Below are 22,239 nucleotides of genomic sequence, written 5' to 3' on the forward strand. Positions count from 1 at the left end.
AAATTTAAAACAAAAAACAAAAACAACTGCAGCAAACATACTCAAAGGTAAAACGTTAAATGCATCCTACTTCAAAATCAAGGACATTAACAATGATGTCCATTATTACTATTTCTCTTTAACATTGCACTTGAGCTACTATCTAAAATAATGATAAAAGGAGAAAAAAAAGATTTGTGAGCATTGCATTGAAATGAAAGAAAGGAAAGTATCATACTTTGTAGCCGGTATGAATATCTACTTAGAAAATCCAAAAGAATCTTCAGACCAATTACCAGAATAAAGATCTACTAATTCTAGAAAAACAGAACTTAGCTAAACTTTTAATTAGATTCGATATTTAAAGTCAATTTTCTCCAAAATTAAAATGCCAAATTCTAATCAAACCTCAACAAGCTTTGCATCTAATTTGACAAGCCAATTCTAAAATATATTTGGAAGAACAAAAACTAAGAATAATTATCCAAGTACACTATGTGGAAACATATATAATACAGTTAACATTACAGACCAGTGGGGAAAGTACAGGAAAGAATTTCTTGTACACTCTTATAGAATCGTATTAATAAATTTGATTACATTATAATTTAAAATATCTTTGTATCAGAAGGAGCCATGAAGAAAATGAAAAGATAAACCATAAACTGGAAGAAATATTTATACAACAAAATAGAATTCTTTATCCAGAATATACGAAGTTGAACTATATAAAACCATCATTTTTAGTGGTGAAAAAATGGTTAAACATTGACAACTCATTTGGTGGAACTTAATGTAAAGAATTCCTATGAATCATTCAAAAAAAAAAAGCTAAACAGGAAATGACATCAGCATCAGGGCTGCATAGTCTCCCTCATTTTTGCCTCCCTAAATGTTCCCCATCCATCTACAAAAAAACTATCTTTGTGGGAGATGTAGGATTTAGCACCAAATGCCAAGGGATCTGGGAGCAGTCCCGTCTACCTGTGCCTCCGGTAATAGGCAAACAGATGTCAGTAGGGCTGTTGATCTGGAAGTGACCTATGAACAAGCTCTAGCACCTCTCCACAACTCAGGTCCAGGAATCCCTAGGGGACACTGACTGAGACAATCACCAACACATGAGAGAGCTTTTGTGGAAGTCCAGGTTTCCAAAGAAGATCCAGCACTCGAAGTAAAAAAAAAAAAAAAAAAAAAAAAAAAAAAAAAAAACAAGTTCTGATACACTGGAGTAAGAGAACTCTATCTTTACCCATGTCACCCCTCTCCCAAGTCAGAACAGCTTAGGGCCCAGGTAGATTCCCCCGCTCCCTGGGAGAAAGGAAGAGCAGATGAGTGAACACATAGCTTCCCCCACTGTGCAGGTGTCACCAAAGAGGCTCATTTTTCTCTCGCCCCACCCAGTACTAAATCAAGAACTCCACGTCTGGAGGGCTAGAGGAATCTGGCAAAGTACACAGGAGTCTCAGAGAGCACTCAAGGGGCTAACTGTATGATGGGCTCCATCAAGAAGCCCACCACCCACCCACGAGCTGCTGGAAGAGCCCCACCTACAGATCCTCCAGCTGACCCACTGACACTCCCGGCACCTCCAGTGCCTCAACCACACACACCCACTCTGTGGCTACCTGTGCACCCTCCTGTAGGTGGCAGTGAGGATGAGGTTTGGAAGATGGCAAGTGAGGACAGGGGAAAGCAGGCCCTAAACCTGTGGACCAGGGAGAGAACACACACTTGAGCTGTAGCGCCACCTTTGGGAAAACAAAAGAGAGGCTGTCAGGCTCCACCTGGCTCCTTTGGGGATCCAGAGGCATAAAGCTTTAAAAATTCTGCCACAAGAGGGAGCAAGAAGCCTGGAGCCAGTGAATCCACGGGCTGTCCGAGAAAGCCTCAAAATCTCTACAGGGCAGATGGACGATATTTCTTCCCAGAAGTCAGTAAAATGGACAAGGTGATTGCTACTTCAAATGTGAAGACAGCAACATGAAACTCAAAGCAATATGAAAAAAATCAAGAAAGCATACCACCATCAAAGGACCACAATAATCTTCCAGTAACCAAACCCAAAGACAAGGAAACCAAAAATTTACCTAATAAAGAATTCAAAATAGCTGCTTTAAGAAAATTCAATGAGCTACATGAATACACAGAAAGACAATTCATTGAAACCAGGTATGTATGTGAATGTGTGTGTGTGTGTGTGTGTGTGTGTGTATCTGTATATATATACACAATGGAATATTATTCGGCCATTAGAAAGAAGGAAATTCTGCAATTTGTGACAACATGGATGGACCCTGAGGGCATTATGCTAAGTGAGGTAAGTCAAGAAAGACAAACAGTATATGTTATGACTTATATGTGGCATCTAAAAAAGCCAAATTCATAGAAACTGAGAGTAGAATGGTGGTTATCAGGAGCGGGGGGGGTGAGAGAAATAGGGAGATATTGGTGAAAAGAAACAAACTTTTAGTTCTAAGATGAAAAAGTTCTGGGGATCTAAAGTACAGGATGGTGACTATAGTGAACAAAACTGTATTATATACTTGAGGGGTGGCTCAGTTGGTTAAGCATCTGCCTCTTGGTTTTGGCTCAGATCAAGCTCCATGTCAGGCTCTGCACGCAGCGCGCAGTCTGCTTGAGAGTCTTTCTTCCTCCCCCTCTGCTCCTACCTCTGCTTGCATGCTTTCTCTAAAATAAATAAATAAATAAAATCTTAAAAAAAAATACTGTATTATATCCTTGAAAGTTGCTCAGAGAACAGATCTTAAATGTTCTCTCCACAAAAATGAAATGGCAATTACGTGATGTGATGGAGATGTTAGCTAATGCTATGGTGGTAATCATTTTGCAATATATAAGTACATCAAATCTTTTTTTTTTCTTAACATATATTGCATTATTTGTTTCAGAGGTACAGATCTGTGATTCAACAGTCTTGCACAATTCACAGTGCTCACCATAGCACATGCCCTCCCCAATGTCTATCACACAGCCACCCCATCCCTCCCCCCTCCCCCACTCCATCAACCCTCAGTTTGTTTCCTGACATTAAGAATTCCTCATATCAGTGAGGTCATATGATACATGTCTTTCTCTGATTGACTTATTTCACTCAGCATAACACCCTCCAGTTCCATCCACACCGTTGCAAATGGCAAGATCTCATTCCTTTTGATGGCTGCAAAATATTCCGTTGTATATATATATACCACTTCTTTATCCATTCATCTGTCAATGGACATCTTGGCTCTTTCCACAGTTTGGCTATTGTGGAGATTGCTGCTATAAACATCGGGGTACACATACCCCTTCGGATCCCTACATTTGTATCTTTGGGGTAAATACCCAGTAGTGCAATTGCAGGATCATATGGTAGCTCTATTTTCAACTTTTTGAGGAACCTTCATACTGTTTTCCAGAGTGGTTGCACCGGCTTACATTCCCACCAACAGTGTAGGAGGGTTCCCCTTTCTCCACATCCCTGCCAATATCTTTCGTTTCCTGACTTGTTAATTTTAGCCATTCTGACTGGTGTAGCAGGAAGGGAAGAATGAAGGGAGGGAAACCGGAGGGGGAAATGAACCATGAGAGATGATGGACTCTGAAAAACAAACAGGGTTCTAGAGGGGAGGGGGTGGGGGGATGGGTTAGCCTGGTGATGGGTATTAAAGAGGGCATGTTCTGCGTGGAGCACTGGGTGTTATGCACAAACAATGAATCATGGAACACTACATCCAAAACTAATGATGTAATGTATGACGATTAACATAATAAAAAAAATTTAAAGAGAAAAAACAATAAAAGTTCTTAAATATGAAAATATTAGAAAAAATATTTTGTTCACTTTTTAAAAATTGGGGTGTTCTGATTTTTGAGGTTTTTTGTATATATTCTGTACACAAATCTTTTATTAGATATGTATCTTTTATGCATTTTATCCCAGTCTATGGCTTACTTTTTCATTTTTTTTAGTGCCTTTCAAAGAGCAGAAAAATTTATCAATTTGTTAACTTTATTGTTCATACTCTTTTTGTCTAAAAACTCTTTACCTAACTGAAGGTCACAGAGATTTTCTCCTATGTTTTTATCTAGAAGTTTTATATTTTAGGCTTTACATTTAGATCTATAATAAATTTCTAATTTTTCAATAAAAAAATAAGTACATCAAATCAACATATTGTACACCTTAAACTTACACAATGTTGTATGTCAATTATATCCTGATAAAGGTGAAATGAAAAGCTAAGCACTCTTACAGAAAAATTACTAACAGACATAACCAGCATTTCATAAAAGTGCAAACAACTGACCAACAATTGAAAAGGCAATAAGCATTAGAATCAGTAAAACATAAATTAAGCCCAGAAATATATGCAATCTCACATGCATTATATTGGCTGAAATTTTAAAGATTGACAATGCCAAGAAAGCCAGTGTGGTCCAGGCTCAAGAAATAGAACAAAAGGAATTTTCACTCAGTGCTGATTTTCCATCTTGGAACAAACCATTATTGCTCCTTGTCTCTCAATCCCGTCTTTCTCCAGGGTAAGAGCAAGAACAGAGGACATTCCTGGGCATTAGACTAGAGAACTGGACTCTTGTAACTTGTGCAATATTCAGATTTGTTCGGGGTAACAAGAACAATGTCAACAAAATTGCTGGACTCTAGTTTAAACAGGAAGCCTACACTTTAGGGCAGTACTTCTCAAACTTTACTATGTACCAGAATCACCTGGAGAAGCTCACAGATTTACTGGCTCCACCTGCAGAATTTCTGATTCACAAGTCTGTGATGAGGCCCAAGAATCTGCATTTCTAACAATCCCCAGCTAAGGCTGATGCTGCTGGTCTGGGGACCACACTTTGAGAACTCTTGCTCTAGAGAATGAAATTTGATCTATCATTGGGTGAGAAGAAAGGAATGATGTAATGCAAGGGAAGTTAGCATTTAATTGTGCCATGTACTATGATGTGCCAGGCAATGTGCTTTTAAATAAATCAATAGTCACAGCAAATTCATAAAGTAGGTGTTATAAATGCCATTTCACAGATAAGGAAACTAAGGTTTTCAGAGTTGAGGTATTTTTCCAGTACCCCACATGGAATACATGACAGAAGGCAAGATTAAAACACAGGTCTGACTACAACTCTGGTAGTCTTTGTACTCTTTGCCCCATACCGCCATGACTGTTAGTGAGACAAAACATCATCTACTACTGGTATCACTGACTAGGATGTAAGCCGACCACAGCTGTCCGATACGGGCAAATGCATCACTAGTAAACATATGTTGGAAGTGTAGAACCAACATAATGCAGGTAGAGGTGGCATATCAGGAAAAAAAGATAAAACTAACTCAGTCCTAAGGGTACTCCTAATATCATAATGAAGAGTGAGAAAAAACACTCTAGGTACTCCTTTATATTTTTTTCTAGTTTTAGAGAACTATGAACACACAATTATGCTTATTTAAGCAACAAATATATTGAGGACAATTCATTTCAGAATGTTAACTTCTTAGCAAATACACTGTTTATTTGGGGTCCCAAAAGAAAGGATTCCAGTAGAGGTCACTAAGAAGACATCCTTCAATGGAGTAAACCCAACATCTTTATCCAGTCCCTCTCTGGTTGGAGCATTGATAAGATCAGAAAATTAAAACAGACAAGAAAACAAAACCACTCTTACCTTTAATGTCTAATGTTTCCATGACCATAAGTGCTATAGAATACAATAAGGAGTGACTGTTTATGCCACATTTCTCAGACTCTTCTTAAAGTTTAGGTAGAAAACCCTCCTCAGGGATTTTTGAAGCTAAAACTGACAGCCAGAGCTCTTCAAAGTGCCTGTGGTTTCTAAATAGGATTACACTAGGGACTGAATGTGTGACTAGCATTTCAGAAGAGGGAAGACATCAAACAATGTGAGCATTTATTAGTATTTAAGCTTTATGTTAACATCACTTACATCTCTGCAACTCTACAAAAACTCCAAAAGATCAAAAAGCTCACTTGAATTTGTAGGGCTTGCTAGCATGAATAACTCCCTACTTCTGGTATCTCTTTAAAGCAGTAAAAAAAGACCAAGCCTTCCTATGTGGACAAAACCCAGATTTATAAGAAAGCACAAAATAGCAAATTGCAACACAGCAGAATTAGTCTAGCCTGCTATAGAGGTTCAGGTACAGATGTTAAGGTAATCGGCTACTTACCCTGTAAATAGATGTTCTGATCACCAATTCCAGTATGTGTGGTGGGTGGAGAGAGAGGGTCCCCACAGAAACAAGCAATGGTCAGGACACCAGCTGGATGTCCTATAATTCAACTCAATTCTGACACTATCTACCTGGAGATAGAATCAGATTCCACAGGTTGACAGCTCAGTCCCACAAGAACTGCCCTTTCCCCACATCAGATGCCAGTCACAAACCCAGGTTGTTACCTGTACTTCTGACCAACCAGCTACAAATGGAGGTTCCAACAACTCAGGATGCCAACTGCAAGCCTAGGTGGTTCCCACAATCCCCTCCTTGGGTTCAATTAACTTGCTAGAGCAGCTCACAGAACTCAGAAAACCTGTTTATATACTAGATCACCTGTTTATTATAAAAGGATGTAACTCAGAAACAGGGAAAGGGCATTGAACTTTCATGTGGACTGCTCCCCCTAAATTTCCGTGTGTTCACCAACCCAGAAGTCCTCCAAATACTGTTCTTTGGGGTTTTTATGGAGGCTTCATGACAATGGCATGACTCATTAAATCTTTGGCCAGTGGTGACTGATTCAACCTTTAGCCCTTCTCCCTTCCCCTGAGGTGAGAGCGATAGGACTGAAAGTTCCAAACCTTTAATCACAAGATTGGTTCCTCTCATGACCAACCTCCATCCTTAGGTGATCAAGAGGCATTTTGAAAGTCACCTGATCAACAAAAAAACACCTTTAGCATTCTCATCACTCAAATTTCAGGGGTTTTGGGAGACCTGTGCCAGAAAGGAGAGGAAGATCAAATATGTATATTTTTATAAATCCCAGTATCACACACTGTCACACCATACTGACTTCTAATATGTTATCCACTCTAAGCCACACCATTTTATTACAGCTTTGGAATGTAAGGAAAGAACCACATAAATATTCACGTTTATAGATTTAACAATAATCTATATTTATCCATACTTTTTCTTCAGTGTCCTAAGCAAGTTTGGAGCTTAAGTTTTGGATTTGCATGAACTATGCTCATGATAGTGGCCTTTTCATACTTTTAGGATTAACAGTGCTATTTTCAGGCATACAGAATATTGGTGTTTCATTGGCATGCCCTTGGAGCTTTATCCTTTTTCTTCACTGAGGGAATGTCCTGAAAGTTAGCCAGGCTCTCTTCAAAGTCAGACAACTGCTTTTCAGAGAGAAGCTGTGTGTACCTAAATGACAGTAGTTCAGACACATAAATTGGTTACCCGAGATTCCCACCTTAGCATTTTTATGATCTATTCTGAGAAATTTGGCAGTTTCTATTTCTTTTCATTGCATTGCCTGACATGTGTCAGTCATTCTTGTGGAAACAATAAAATTTTTTTCATATTAATGCTGCATTACGATGTATTTTTAAGGCATTTAAATCAATAGTTAGAGATAAAATTTAAGCTAAAATGCAACCCCTCAAGTTATGATATTGATACAAATAATTCAACTGAGTTAACAATCATGTGATTAAATAACCTCCATGAGTGGACAAGTGCATACATCTAAGGCAATGTAACAATGCAGTAACAAACTCTTCTGCCTGGTAACTGACCATTGTTTATCTTACTTTTTTTTTTAATTTTTTATTGTTATGTTAATCACCATATATTACATCATTTGTTTTGGTGTAGTGTTCCATGATTCATTGTTTGTTCATAACACCCAGTGCTCCATGCAGAATGTGCCCTCTTTAATACCCATCACCAGGCTAACCCATCCCCCTACCCTCCTCCCCTCTAGAAACCTCAGTTTGTTTTTTTTTTATTTTTTTATTGTTATGTTAATCACCATATATTACATCATTAGTTTTTGGTGCAGTGTTCCATGATTCATTGTTTGTTCATAACACCCAGTGCTCCATGCAGAACGTGCCCTCCTCAATACCCATCACCAGGCTAACCCATCCCCCTACCCCCCTCCCCTCTAGAACCCTCAGTTTGTTTTTCAGAGTCCATCATCTCTCCTGGTTCGTCTCCCCCTCTGACTTACTCCCCTTCATTCTTCCTCTCCTGCTATCTTCTTCTTTTTCTTTTTTCTTAAAATATGTTGCGTTATTTGTTTCAGAAGTACAGATCTATGATTCAACAGTCTTGCACAATTCACAGTGCTCACCGTAGCACATACCCTCCCCAATGTCTATCACCCAGCCACCCCATCGCCCCCAACCCCGACCACGCCAGCAACCCTCAGTTTGTTCCTGAGATTAAGAATTCCTCATATCAGTGAGGTCATATGATACATGTCTTTCTCTGATTGACTTATTTCACTAAGCATAACACCCTCCAGTTCCATCCACGTCGTTGCAAATGGCAAGACCTCATTCCTTTTGATGGCTGCATAATATTCCATTGTGTATATATACCACCTCTTCTTTAGCCATTCATCTGTTGATGGACATCTTGGCTCTTTCCACAGTTTGGCTATGGTGGACATTGCTGCTATAAACATTGGGGTGCACGTACCCCTTCGGGTCCCTACATTTGTATCTTTGGGGTAAATACCCAGTAGTGCAATTGCTGGATCGAATGGTAGCTCTAATTTCAACTGTTTGAGGAACCTCCATACTGTTTTCCAGAGGGGTTGCACCAGCTTGCATTCCCACCAAAAGTGTAGGAGGGTTCCCCTTTCTCCACATCCCCGCCAACATCTGTCGTTCCCTGACTTGTTAATTTTAGCCATTCTGACGGGTGTGAGGTGGTATCTCATTGAGGTGTTGATTTGGATTTCCCTGATGCCGAGCGATGTTGAGCACTTTTTCATGTGCCTCTTGGCCATTTGGATGTCTTCTTTGGAAAAATGTCTGTTCATGTCTTCTGCCCATTTCTTGATTGGATTATTTGTTCTTTGGGTGTTGAGTTTGGTAAGTTCTTTATAGATTTTGGATACTAGCCCTTTATCTGATATGTCATTTGCAAATATTTTCTCCCATTCTGTCGGTTGTCTTTTGGTTTTGTGGACTGTTTCTTTTGCTGTGCAAAAGCTTTTTATCTTAATGAAATCCCAATAGTTCATTTTTGCCCTAGCTTCCCGTACCTTTGGTGATGTTTCTAGGAAGAAGTTGCTGTGGCTGAGGTTGAAGAGGTTGCTACCTGTGTTCTCCTTTAGGATTTTGATGGACTCCTGTCTCACGTTTAGGTCTTTCAACCCTTTGGAATCTATTTTTGTGTGTGGTGTAAGGAAATGGTCCAGTTTCATTCTTCTGCATGTGGCTGTCCAATTTTCCCAACACCATTTGTTGAAGAGACTGTCTTTTTTCCATTGGACATTCTTTCCTGCTTTGTCAAAAATAAGTTGACCATAGAGTTGAGGGTCCATTTCTGGGCTCTCGATTCTGTTCCATTGATCTATGTGTCTGTTTTTGTGCCAGTACCATACTGTCTTGATGATGACAGCTTTGTAATAGAGCTGGAAGTCCGGAATTGTGATGCCGCCAGCTTTGCTTTCTTTTTCAATATTCCTCTGGCTATTCGGGGTCTCTTCTGGTTCCATACAAATTTTAGGATTATTTGTTCCATTTCTTTGAAAAAAGTGGATGGTATTTTGATGGGGATTGCATTGAATGTGTAGATTGCTCTAGGTAGCATTGACATCTTCACAATGTTGGTTCTCCGAATCCATGAGCATGGAACGTTTTTCCATTTCTTTGTGTCCTCTTCAATTTCTTTCATGAGTATTTTATAGTTTTCTGAGTACAGATCCTTTGCCTCTTTAGTTAAATTTATTCCTAGGTATCTTATGGTTTTGGGTGCAATTGTGAATGGGATCGACTTCTTGATTTGTCTCTCTTCTGTCTTGTTGTTGGTGTATAGGAATGCCACTGATTTCTGTGCATTGATTTTATAGCCTGCTACTTTACTGAATTCCTGTATGAGTTCTAGCAGTTTTGGGGTGGCGTCTTTTGGGTTTTCGACATAAAGTATCATATCATCTGCAAAGAGTGAGAGTTTGACTTCCTCTTTGCCGATTTGGATGCCTTTGATTTCTTTTTGTTGTCTGATTGCTGTGGCTAGGACTTCTAATACTATGTTGAATAGCAGTGGTGAGAGTGGGCATCCCTGCCGCGTTCCTGACCTTAGGGGAAAAGCTCTCAGCTTTTCCCCATTGAGAATGATATTCACTGTAGGTTTTTCGTAGATGGCTTTTATGATATTGAGGTATGTACCCTCTATCCCTATACTCTGAAGAGTTTTGATGAAGAAAGGATGCTGTACTTTCTCAAATGCTTTTTCTGCATCTATTGAGAGGATCATATGATTCTTGTTCTTTCTTTTGTTAATGTATTGTATCACGTTGATTGATTTGCGGATGTTGAACCAGCCTTGCAGCCCAGGGATAAATCCCACTTGGTCGTGGTGAATAATCTTTTTAATGTACTGTTGGATCCTATTGGCTAGTATTTTGGTGAGAATTTTTGCATCCATGTTCATCAAGGATATTGGTATGTCATTCTCCTTTTTGATGGAGTCTTTGTCTGGTTTTGGGATCAAGGTAATGGTGGCCTCATAAAATGAGTTTGGAAGTTTTCCTTCCATTTCTATTTTTTGGAACAGTTTCAGGAGAATAGGTATGAATTCTTCTTTAAATGTCTGATAGAATTCCCTTGGGAAGCCATCTGGCCCTGGGCTTTTGTTTGTTGGGAGATTTTTGATGACTGCTTCAATTTCCTTAGTGCTTATAGGTCTGTTCAGGTTTTCTATTTCTTCCTGGTTCAGTTTGGTAGTTGATACATCTCTAGGAATGCACCCATTTCTTCCAGGTTATCTAACTTGCTGGCATAGAGTTGCTCATAATATGTTCTTATAATTGTTTGTATTTCTTTGGTGTTGGTTGTGATCTCTCCTCTTTCATTCATGATTTTGTGGATTTGGGTCATTTCTCTTTTCTTTTGGATAAGTCTGGCCAGGGGTTTATCAATCTTCTTAATTCTTTCAAAGAACCACCTCCTAGTTTCGTTGATCTGTTCTACTGTTCTTTTGGTTTCTATTTCATTGATTTCTGCTCTGATCTTTATTATTTCTCTTCTCCTGCTGGGTTTAGGCTTTCTTTGCTGTTCTTTCTCCAGCTCCTCCAGGTGTAGGGTTAGGTTGTGTATTTGAGACCTTTCTTGTTTCTTGAGAAAGGCTTGTATTGTTATATACTTTCCTCTAAGGACTGCCTTTGCTGCATCCCAAAGATTTTGGACAGTTGTGTTTTCATTTTCATTGGTTTCCATGAATTTTTTAATTCTTCTCTAATTTCCTGGTTGACCCATTCATTCTTTAGTAGGATGCTCTTTAGCCTCCATGTATTCGAGTTCTTTCCGACTTTCCTCTTGTGATTGAGTTCTAGTTTCAAAGCATTGTGGTCTGAAAATATGCAGGGAATGATCCCAAACTTTTGGTACCAGTTGAGACCTGATTTGTGACCTAGGATGTGATCAATTCTGGAGAATGTTCCATGGGCACTAGAGAAGAATGTGTATTCCGTTGCTTTGGGATGGAATGTTCTGAATAGGTCTGTGAAGTCCATTTGGTCCAGTGTGTCATTTAAAGTCTTTATTTCCTTGTTGATCTTTTGCTTAGATGATCTGTCCATTTCAGTGAGGGGGGTGTTAAAGTCCCCCACTATTATTGTATTGTTGTCAATGTGTTTCTTTGCTTTTGTTATTATTTGCCTTATATAATTGGCTGCTCCCATGTTCGGGGCATAGATATTTACAATTGTTAGATCTTCTTGGTGGATAGACCCTTTAAATAGGATATAGTGTCCTTCCTCATCTCTTATTACAGTCTTTGTTTTAAAATCTAGTTTGTCTGATATAAGGATTGCCACCCCAGCTTTCTTTTGGTGTCCATTAGCATGGTAAATGGTTTTCCACCCCCTCACTTTCAATCTGGGGCTGTCTTTGGGTCTCAAATGAGTCTCTTGCAGACAGCATATTGATGGGTCTTGCTTTTTAATCCAATCTGATAGCCTGTGTCTTTTGATTGGGGCATTTAGCCCATTTACATTCAGGGTAACTACTGAAAGATATGAATTTAGTGCCATTGTATTGCCTGTAAGGTGACTGTTACTGTATGTTGTCTGTGTTCCTTTCTGATGTTTGCTGTTTTTAGGCTCTCTCTTTGCTTAGAGGACCCCTTTCAATATTTCTTGGGAGGGCTGGTTTCCTGTTTGCAAATTCCTTTAGTTTTTCTTTGTTCTGGAAGCTTTTTATCTCTCCTATTTTCAATGACAGCCTAGCTGGATATAGTATTCTTGGCTGCATATTTTTCTCGTTTAGTGCTCTGAAGATATCTTGCCAGTCCTTTCTGGCCTGCCAGGTCTCTGTGGATAGGTCTGTTGCCAATCTAATATTTTTACCTTTGTAGGTTACATATCTCTTCTCCCGAGCTGCTTTCAGGATTTTCTCTTTGTCTCTGAGACTCGTAAGTTTTACTATTAGATGTCTGGGTGTTGACCTATTATTATTGATTTTGAGAGGGGTTCTCTGTGCCTCCTGGATTTTGATGCCTGTTTCCTTCCTCACATTAGGGAAGTTCTCTATTATTTGCTCCAATATACCTTCTGCCCCTCTCTCTCTTTCTTCTTCTTCTGGGATCCCAATTATTCTAATGTTGTTTCGTCTTATCGTATCACTTATCTCTCGAATTCTGCCCTCGTGATCCTGTAGTTGTTTCTCCCTCTTTTTCTCAGCCTCTTTATTTTCCATCATTTGGTCTTCTATATCACTGATTCTCTCTTCTGCCTCATTTATCCTAGCAGTTAGTGCCCCCATTTTTGATTGCATCTCATCAATAGCCTTTTTGATTTCGACTTGGTTAGATTTTAGTTCTTTTATTTCTCCAGAAAGGGTTTCTCTAATAACTTCCATGCTTTTTTCAAGCCCAGCTAGTATCTTTAAAGTCATGATTCTGAACTCTAGGTCCGACATCGTACTAATGTCCGTATTGAGTAGGTCCCTGGCTGACAGTACTACCTCTTGTTCTTTTTGCTGAGGTGATTTTTTCGTCTTGTCATTTTGTCCAGAGGACACTAGATGAATGAGAGAACAAAATGCTAACAGGTTTACAACGTCCCCAGCAAATATACTGTATACAAATCAGAAAAGACCTGAAACCAGGGGAAAAGAAAGGGAAAGAAAGAAAAAGAAAGAGAAAAAAAAAAGAAAGAAAAGAAGATAAAAACAAAAACAGAACACTACAAAAAAAGCAGAATGTGATCAAATATGATCAGGCTAGTGCATAGATCAGTGCCACACACTAGATTTTGGGCGTATTTTGGTCTGTTAGAAAAAAGTGCCTCCTAAAATTTTAAAGGAAGAAAGACATATATGTACAAAATAAGGGTTGATACAATGAAGGGACAGAAGATGACTGTAAGGATGAAAATTATAAAAGATTTTATAAAAGGGCTTGATAAGGTAAGAAGTTGTTTGAAAAAAGAAAGAAGATTTAAAAAAAAAAAAGAAAAAAGGGAGAGAATGTGATCAGGCAGGAGACTAGAACAAAGCCATACACTAGTGATTTAGGGTATATTTTGATCTGTTAGAAGAAACTGTATCTCAAAATTTTAAAGAGAGAACAACTTATATATATATGCCAAAAATAAGGGTAACTTCTATGAAGGGATAAAATATGACTCTAAAAATGAAAAATAAAAAATGTTTTTTTTTTTTTAAAAAGAATTGATAAGATGTTGGTTGAAAAAGGGAAAAAGAAAAAAAAACAGTTAACAAAAATTAACTTTGATGAACTAATGAATCATGGTAAAAAAAAGCCATGAATTCTATGTGCAGTATTCCCCTAGCGCTGGAGTTCTCCCGTTCTCCTTGATCGGTCTTGGCTTGCTGGCTGTTCGTGCTGATCTTCTGGGGGAGGGGCCTGTTGCTGGGGTTTCCAAATGTCTTTGCCGGAGGCTGAATTGCCCCGCCCTTGTTGGTCCAGGCTAAGCAAGCTGCTCAGGTTTGATCTCAGGAGCTTTTGTTCCCTGCAAGCTCTCCATACAGCCTTGGAGGACCAGGGCAAAAATGGTGGCCTCCCAATCTCCACCCGGAGGAGCTGAGAACTTGGGGTCCCGCTCCTCAGTGCGCCCCCAGACAAAAGCAGTCACTCCCTTGTCCCCGGTCTCCGGCCGCACTCCGTGCTCACCCAGCCTGTGACGGAGCGTTGCTATCTCTGGCACCCAACCCCGTGTGGAGTCTCCAAACCCAGCAGATCCCTGCGGTGCGCTCCTGCGCCGCTCCTCCCCGGGAAGGAAGGGGAGTCTCCCCGGATCTGCCGCTTGTTGGGTCCCTGCTGGAGGAGCAGTGGCCCGACTGGGCCGCGGATCACAGTTTACGGCAACCCCAAGCTGAGAGCCCGCGCCTCAGCTCCGTCTCTGCAGCCGGCTTCCCCGCTCCGATACCTGGGAGCTCTGGCGCACTCAGGCATCCCCGGTCTTTCTGTGACCCCAAGGGTCCTGAGACCACACTGTCCCGGGAGGATTCCACCCCCTGCTTAGCCACTGCAGCGACGTCCCTCAGCGGAGCCGACTTCTAACAGTTCCGATTTTGTGCTCCGCGATTCTATCACTTGCCAGAATCGGCCGGCGGAGGCCCCTCCCCCGCCGTCTATCCTCCCGAATATCGCCTCGGATTCACTTCTCCGCACGTCCTACCTTCCAGTAAGTGGTCGCTTCTCTGTTCAGAGAGTTGTTGCTACTCTCCTCTTTGATCTCCTGTTGAGTTCGTAGGTGTTCAGAATGGTTTGATCCCTATTCAGCTGAATTCCTGAGACCAGACGAAATCTAGGTCTCTTACTCCTCCACCATCTTGCTCCGCCTCCCTGTTTATCTTACTTTTGAGAAGCATCTCAACCAGGGACTCGTCACTTACATATAATACCCAAATGACATATTTTTAAGAAGCTAAGTAATTTGTTAAAGCTTATAGAATTACAAAGTGGGTGATATCTCTAACAAGGGAACCATGAGATTGCAAGGAAAACAGGCTACCTTGGTATGTCTGCTTAAATCAATCATATTTATGAATATTGATATAAAAATTCCAAATAAAACTGTGGCAAATGGCATTCAGAATACATCATAAAAAAGTAGAATCTATATCAGGAATGCAAGGATGGTTTCAAATCAAGACATTTATTAATGTAATTAATTATATTATCTGATTAAATAGATATGCCAAGGCAAGAGATGTAAAGTTTTAATGAAATTTAATATCATTCACATTAAGAACTTAAATGTTCTATGTTAAGGAAGAGGTTATAAATTATGCTTTATCCACTCAGTAATTATAGGGGACCATTAATGACACCTTTTTGGAAACTATATAATAACCCAGGAAATTAAGCATTGGAAAAAACCAGTGAATGAAATTGTACATAAGATTACAATTATATAAGAGAACAAGCATATAAGATTGGAAACACAAAAACCAAATTCTAAAAAGCGATATAATGTGCAAGCATTATGGGTGTTTTTTCTTCTTTTTTAAAGTTAAAGTTTTAGTTCTAATATTTCAAAATGAAAAATATAACCTAATGTAAATAAAAAGCTTTATCATAACTATTAAAAATGTGTTGAAACCACTTTCACCTTTATTCTGACTACTTGTATTCATTTTCTTCCTCATCCTCAGGGCAATTTGGTATATCAAGGATCCATGTTTTCCAAGAATTGCAACTATTTCATTCTGTACAATGCCTGTTTTATATCTCATCAGGGGACTGCATGAGATGCAGGCACTGTTTATGCATACTGGCTTTGAATAGTAATCACATGGAGAAAAGCATTTTGTCTGCTGTCATACTTAATACATTCTAGAAATAAATTACATTCTGAATGTAAGATTTGCCAACTTTCCTTTGAATGGGACAAGTTTTTTGTTAGAAGAGGTTAAATTGGTTTCCTTTTCTCATTCCAAAGCTCAAAACTCCCATGGCCTCATGATCTGTAGGAATACAAACCAATGCATTTAATGCTTTCCCATGTACCACTCAGCCTGTCTTTTCACTTGCAGAAGCTATAGGCAGGATTTTTTTTTTTTTTTAGTTTTATGAATCTACTTTAAACCTGAAACAAAGGATCATAGATTCGTGGCATCATCCTTGAGGACCCCACTGACATATTTGTTCTGGCTAAGAGGGCGTCAGAGGCTACCCAGAGCCTGCACTTTTCAACTGCTTCATGCTATCCTTCTCCCTAGCCCCATCTAGTTCCTCTCCTCCCAAATTTTTATCCATAATTCTGGTGGACCCCAGGAGGCAATCTTAAGAGGTAGTACCATATCTTCGCAAGTGTGGGGGAGTCTCTAATCAGAGAGAAAGAGGTTGGGCTACTAGTTGTGTGACCCTGGGCAAGTTGTGTCACCTTTCACAATATCATCAAGGGTAACATAAGATCACTGTAAAAATTATAGAAGATTGTCTCTGTGCTGCTGCTATGTAGTGGTGACTTAAATTGTATATACTTAATAGTAAAGTATGACTTAAACAAATAACTGCCCAGCAGGAGAACTAAAGTGAAAGAAGTAATCAAGTAGAAGGGTGTGATAGAAAAATTATATGGTTCTAAACCTTTTTCTGACACTAACTAGCTGTGTGACTTTGGGACAAAATCTTTTCTTCTATGGGCACCAGTTTCTCTGTCTGTAAAGTGTGTCATCAGATTGCATGATCTTAGACTCCTTTCTGTGTTAATGGGCTCTATTCTTTTATTTTCCTTCTTTTTTAATTCAGACCAAGTGCACAGCTTTCAAACCCTGCTCAGTTCCTTGAGAGAAATCCTCCGCTCTTTCCCCTGATGTTTCACAGGCAGCTGTCACTTCCTACACAGAGCTACAGAGAGGGCTTTTCATAGCCCCAAGCAAGCATGTGTGTTTGGCAGCCAAGGTGCAGAGCTGAGTGAACAGGGCAAATTGTCTAACCTTCCTGCCTCGAACAGGGCGGCAATGCACATTGTTTGATCAGACAAAGCTTTCTCCAGCCCTTCCGCCTGGAACTCCCTCTGTGTTCAACCAGTCACTCACATTCTCGTTACAATTTCCCCACGAGCCAGAAGCAAATTGGAGCCAAAGGGTCTGAGTGCTTTGCGCACATGGGAGCCTTCGCTGCCTGGCAATCCCCAGCTGGCCTGCCACAGTTCATCTATAGCAATAAACGTGCCTGGTCAATGCTCACTTACAAAGCTGCAGCAGTCATTTAATCTGGGAATGAGGAAAGGGAGATCCCTGTTCACTAAAGCAAAGGCTATTTCCACAAATGGTTCAAAGAGGCCCTTCCTCAAGGGACCTCCCAGAGAGCCCAGAGGTACAACCCAAGGGGCAGGGCAAGGGCAGGTGGTGGAACCATATAATGAACAAAAAGAGATGGAACTTGGAATTTTAAAGTAAAGAAATATTCAACTGATTAGAGAGCTGGACCCCAACCCCATTTTGAACTGATCAGTCTGGGCTACCTTCATATATCATAAAATAAAAAGTTACCCTCACACTTGTTACTTGCAGAAGTTCTCACAGTGTGCTTAGAAATAGCTGTTAAAATTTACTGAATAACTACTATGGCTCAATAACGTATGTGTGGTAGATGTTACCATCTTCCTTTTCCAGATGAAGAAAATAAGTTTCCTTAAATAAGTCACTTTACCTAAGGTTACACATTACTAACTTGTCCTAGGTGAACTTCCCTCACCTTGAGATGAACATTATGTACAAGTAATTTATGAAGGAGGAGCTCCTAAGAGAAACCAGTAGTAGTGTGAGAGAAACAAGAGAGGGAAGAGGAAGGAGAAAGCAAGGATGGGATTTAAGACCAAGTCCTGATCCAAGAAGGGAGCACTATAGGGCTGATTTTGTCTCAGAGTCACACTGACCAGAGCAAGGGAGCTGGGCTGACATACCACTCATTGGTTAAGGCCCTCCAAAGGTTGGTTAAGGACATTACCAGCACTTAGCAAAGTGGCAATCCACTGAAAGAAGAGTCATAAGTGCAAGCCATTAGCAGCAGAAGCAAACCAAAACCAGGAAAGGAGCATGGAAATGATAGAAAGGATGCACCCAGGAGGCCCTGGGCAGGGCCCCACGGGACACTCCATAAATAATTTGCTCTTGACAGCCACTTTCAGAAAAGGATAGCATTTACTACTGTCCTTATTTAATAGTAAAAATGACTCTCGGGTTAAGTAACCAATCCAAGGTCATACAGCTGATATGTGGCTAATTGACTCTACAACCCCTTCTCTTTTCTCCACACTGGGCTGTTTTCTGGAGCAAAACAGAGGAATGGTGTCACATGAGGGGTACTTAAAGGCATCCTTGCCATCAAATATTTCCTCCCTTAAGTGTTTATAGGTCCACAATTACAAGTACATTCCTTTGGGTAAGTACTGCTTCTCCTCAGGGCCTATGTTGAAATGCCATGACTGCAGAGGAGGAAGGCAAGATGGTGAAGAGTAGGGGACCTCATTTCATCTGGTCCCTTGAATTTAGCTATATATCAAATCATTCTAAACACCTATGAATTGAACCTGAGATGTAAGAAAAGAATTGCTAGAATTCTATGAATAGAAAAGCAACCACTTTTTTTTTAATTTTTTTATTGTTATGTTAATCACCATATATTACATCATTAGTTTTTGATGCAGTGTTCCATGATTCATTGTTTGCTCATAACATCCAGTGCTCCATGCAGAACGTGCCCTCTTTAATACCCATCACCAGGCTAACCCATCCCCCTACCCTCCTCCTCTCTAGAACCCTCAGTTTGTTTTTCAGAGTCCATCATCTCTCATGGTTCTTCTCCCCCTCTGACTTACTCCCCTTCATTCTTCCTCTCATGTTAACTTCTTCTTTTTCTTTTTTCTTAAAATATGTTGCGTTATTTGTTTCAGAAGTACATATCTGAGATTCAACAGTTTTGCACAATTCACAGCGCTCACCATAGCACATACCCTCCCCAATGTCTATCACCCAGCCACCCCATCCCTCCCACCCGCAACCACTCCAGTAACACTCAGTTTGTTTCCTGAGATTAAGAATTCCTCATATCAGTGACGTCATATGATACATGTCTTTCTCTGATTGACTTATTTCACTAAGCATAACACCCTCCAGTTCCATCCACGTCGTTGCAAATGGCAAGATCTCATTCCTTTTGATGGCTGCATAATATTCCATTGTGTATATATACCACCTCTTCTTTAGCTATTCATCTGTCGATGGACATCTTGGCTCTTTCCACAGTTTGGCTATTGTGGACATTACTGCTATAAACATTGGGGTGCACGTACCCCTTCGGGTCCCTACATTTGTCTCTTTGTGGTAAATACCCAGTAGTGCAATTGCTGGATCGAATGGTAGCTCTAATTTCAACTGTTTGAGGAACCTCCATACTGTTTTCCAGAGGGGTTGCACCAGCTTGCATTCCCACCAACAGTGTAGGAGGGTTCCCCTTTCTTCACATCCCCGCCAACATCTGTCGTTCCCTGACTTGTTAATTTTAGCCATTCTGACGGGTGTGAGGTGCTATCTCATTGAGGTTTTCATTTGGATTTCCCAATGTTGAGCACTTTTTCATGTGCCTGTTGGCCATTTGGATGTCTTCTTTGGAAAAATGTCTGTTCATGTCTTCTGCCCATTTCTTGATTGGATTACTTGTTCTTTGGGTGTTGAGTTTGGTAAGTTCTTTATTGACTTTGGATACTAGCCCTTTGTCATTTGCAAATATTTTCTCCCATTCTGTCGGTTGTCTTTTGGTTTTGTGGACTGTTTCTTTTGCTGTGCAAAAGCTTTTTATCTTGATGAAGTCCCAAGAGTTCATTTATGCCCTTGCTTCCCTTGCCTTTGGCGATGTTTCTAGGAAGAAGTTGCTGTGGCTGAGGTCGAAGAGGTTGCTACCTGTGTTCTCCTTTAGGATTTTGATGGACTCCTGTCTCACAGCTAGGTCTTTCAACGATTTGGAGTCTATTTTTGTGTGTGGTGTAAGGAAATGGTCCAGTTTCATTCTTCTGCATGTGGCTGTCCAATTTTCCCAACACCATTTGTTGAAGAGACGCTCTTTTTTTCCATTGGACATTCTTTCCTCCTTTGTCAAAGATAAGTTGACCATAGAGTTGAGGGTCCATTTCTGGGCTCTCGATTCTGTTCCATTGATCTATGTGTCTGTTTTTGTGCCAGTACCATACTGTCTTGATGATGACAGCTTTGTAATAGAGCTGGAAGTCCGGAATTGTGATGCCGCCAGCTTTGCTTTTCTTTTTCAATATTCCTCTGGCTATTCAGGGTCTCTTCTGGTTCCATACAAATTTTAGGATTATTTGTTCCATTTCTTTGAAAAAAGTGGATGGTATTTTGATGGGGATTGCATTGAATGTGTAGATTGCTCTAGGTAGCATTGACATCTTCACAATGTTGGTGCTCCCAATCCATGAGCATGGAACGTTTTTCCATTTCTTTGTGTCCTCTTCAATTTCTCTCATGAGTATTTTATAGTTTTCTGAGTACAGATCCTTTGCCTCTTTGGTTAAATTTATTCCAAGATATCTAATGGTTTCGGGTGCAATTGTAAAAGGGATCGACTCCTTGATTTGTCTCTCTTCTGTCTTGTTGTTGGTGTAGAGGAATGCCACTGATTTCTGTGCATTGATTTTATATCCTGCTACTTTACTGAATTCCTGTATGAGTTCTAGCAGTTTTGGGGTGGCGTCTTTTGGGTTTTCCACATACAGTATCATATCATCTGCAAAGAGTGAGAGTTTGACTTCCTCTTTGCCGATTTGGATGCCTTTGATTTCTTTTTGTTGTCTGATTGCTGTGGCTAGGATTTCTAATACTATGTTGAATAGCAGTGGTGAGAGTGGACATCCCTGCCGCGTTCCTGACCTTAGGGGAAAAGCTCTCAGCTTTTCCCCATTGAGAATGATATTCGCTGTAGGTTTTTCGTAGATGGCTTTTATGATATTGAGGTATGTACCGTCTATCCCTATACTCTGAAGAGTTTTGATCAAGAAAGGATGCTGTACTTTCTCAAATGCTTTTTCTGCATCTATTGAGAGGATCATATAATTCTTGTTCTTTTTTTTGATAATGTATTGTATCACGTTGATTTGCGGATGTTGAACCAGCCTTGCAGCCCAGGGATAAATCCCACTTGGTTGTGGTGAATAATCCTTTTAATGTACTGTTGGATCCTATTGGCTAGTATTTGGGTGAGAATTTTTGCATCCATGTTCATCAAGGATATTTGTCTATAATTCTCCTTTTTGATGGGGTCTTTGTCTGGTTTGGGGATCAAGGTAATGCTGGCCTCATAAAATGAGTTTGGAAGTTTTCCTTCCATTTCTATTTTTTGGAACAGTTTCAGGAGAATAGGTATGAATGCTTCTTTAAATGTCTGATAGAATTCCCCTGGGAAGCCATCTGGCCCTGGGCTTTTGTTTGTTGGGAGATTTTTGATGACTGCTTCAATTTCCTTAGTGCTTATAGGTCTGTTCAGGTTTTCTATTTCTTCCTGGTTCAATTTTGGTAGTTGACACATCTGTAGGAATGCACCCATTTCTTCCAGGTTATCTAATTTGCTGGCATAGAGTTGCTCATAATATGTTCTTATAATTGTTTGTATTTCTTTGGTGTTGGTTGTGATCTCTCCTCTTTCATTCATGATTTTGTGGATTTGGGTCATTTCTCTTTTCTTTTGGATAAGTCTGACCAGGGGTTTATCAATCTTATTAATTCTTTCAAAGAACCACCTCCTCGTTTCGTTGATCTGTTCTACCGTTCTTTTGGTTTCTAGTTCATTGATTTCTGCTCTGATCTTTATTATTTCTCTTCTCCTGCTGGGTTTAGGCTTTCTTTGCTGTTCTTTCTCCAGCTCCTTTAGGTGTAGGGTTAGGTTGTGTATTTGAGACCTTTCTTGTTTCTTGAGAAAGGCTTATATTGCTATATACTTTCCTCTCAGGACTGCCTTTGCTGTATCCCAAAGATTTTGGACAGTTGTGTTTTGATTTTCATTGGTTTCCATGAATTTTTTTAATTCTTCTCTAA

General features: G+C 39.9%; 1 pseudogene; it reads left to right on the forward strand.

The window, feature by feature from the left end:
- Positions 1–1,474: 1,474 nt before the first annotated feature.
- The window catches only part of LOC114226623 (angiopoietin-related protein 5-like), a 67,804-nt pseudogene continuing 47,039 nt past the window's right edge, over positions 1,475–22,239 (forward strand).

The sequence above is a fragment of the Eumetopias jubatus genome, unplaced genomic scaffold (assembly GCF_037043125.1).
Source record: "Eumetopias jubatus isolate StellerSeaLion01/CBP00866 unplaced genomic scaffold, mEumJub1_p1.0 scaffold_13, whole genome shotgun sequence".
Taxonomy (NCBI): Eukaryota; Metazoa; Chordata; class Mammalia; order Carnivora; family Otariidae; genus Eumetopias; species Eumetopias jubatus.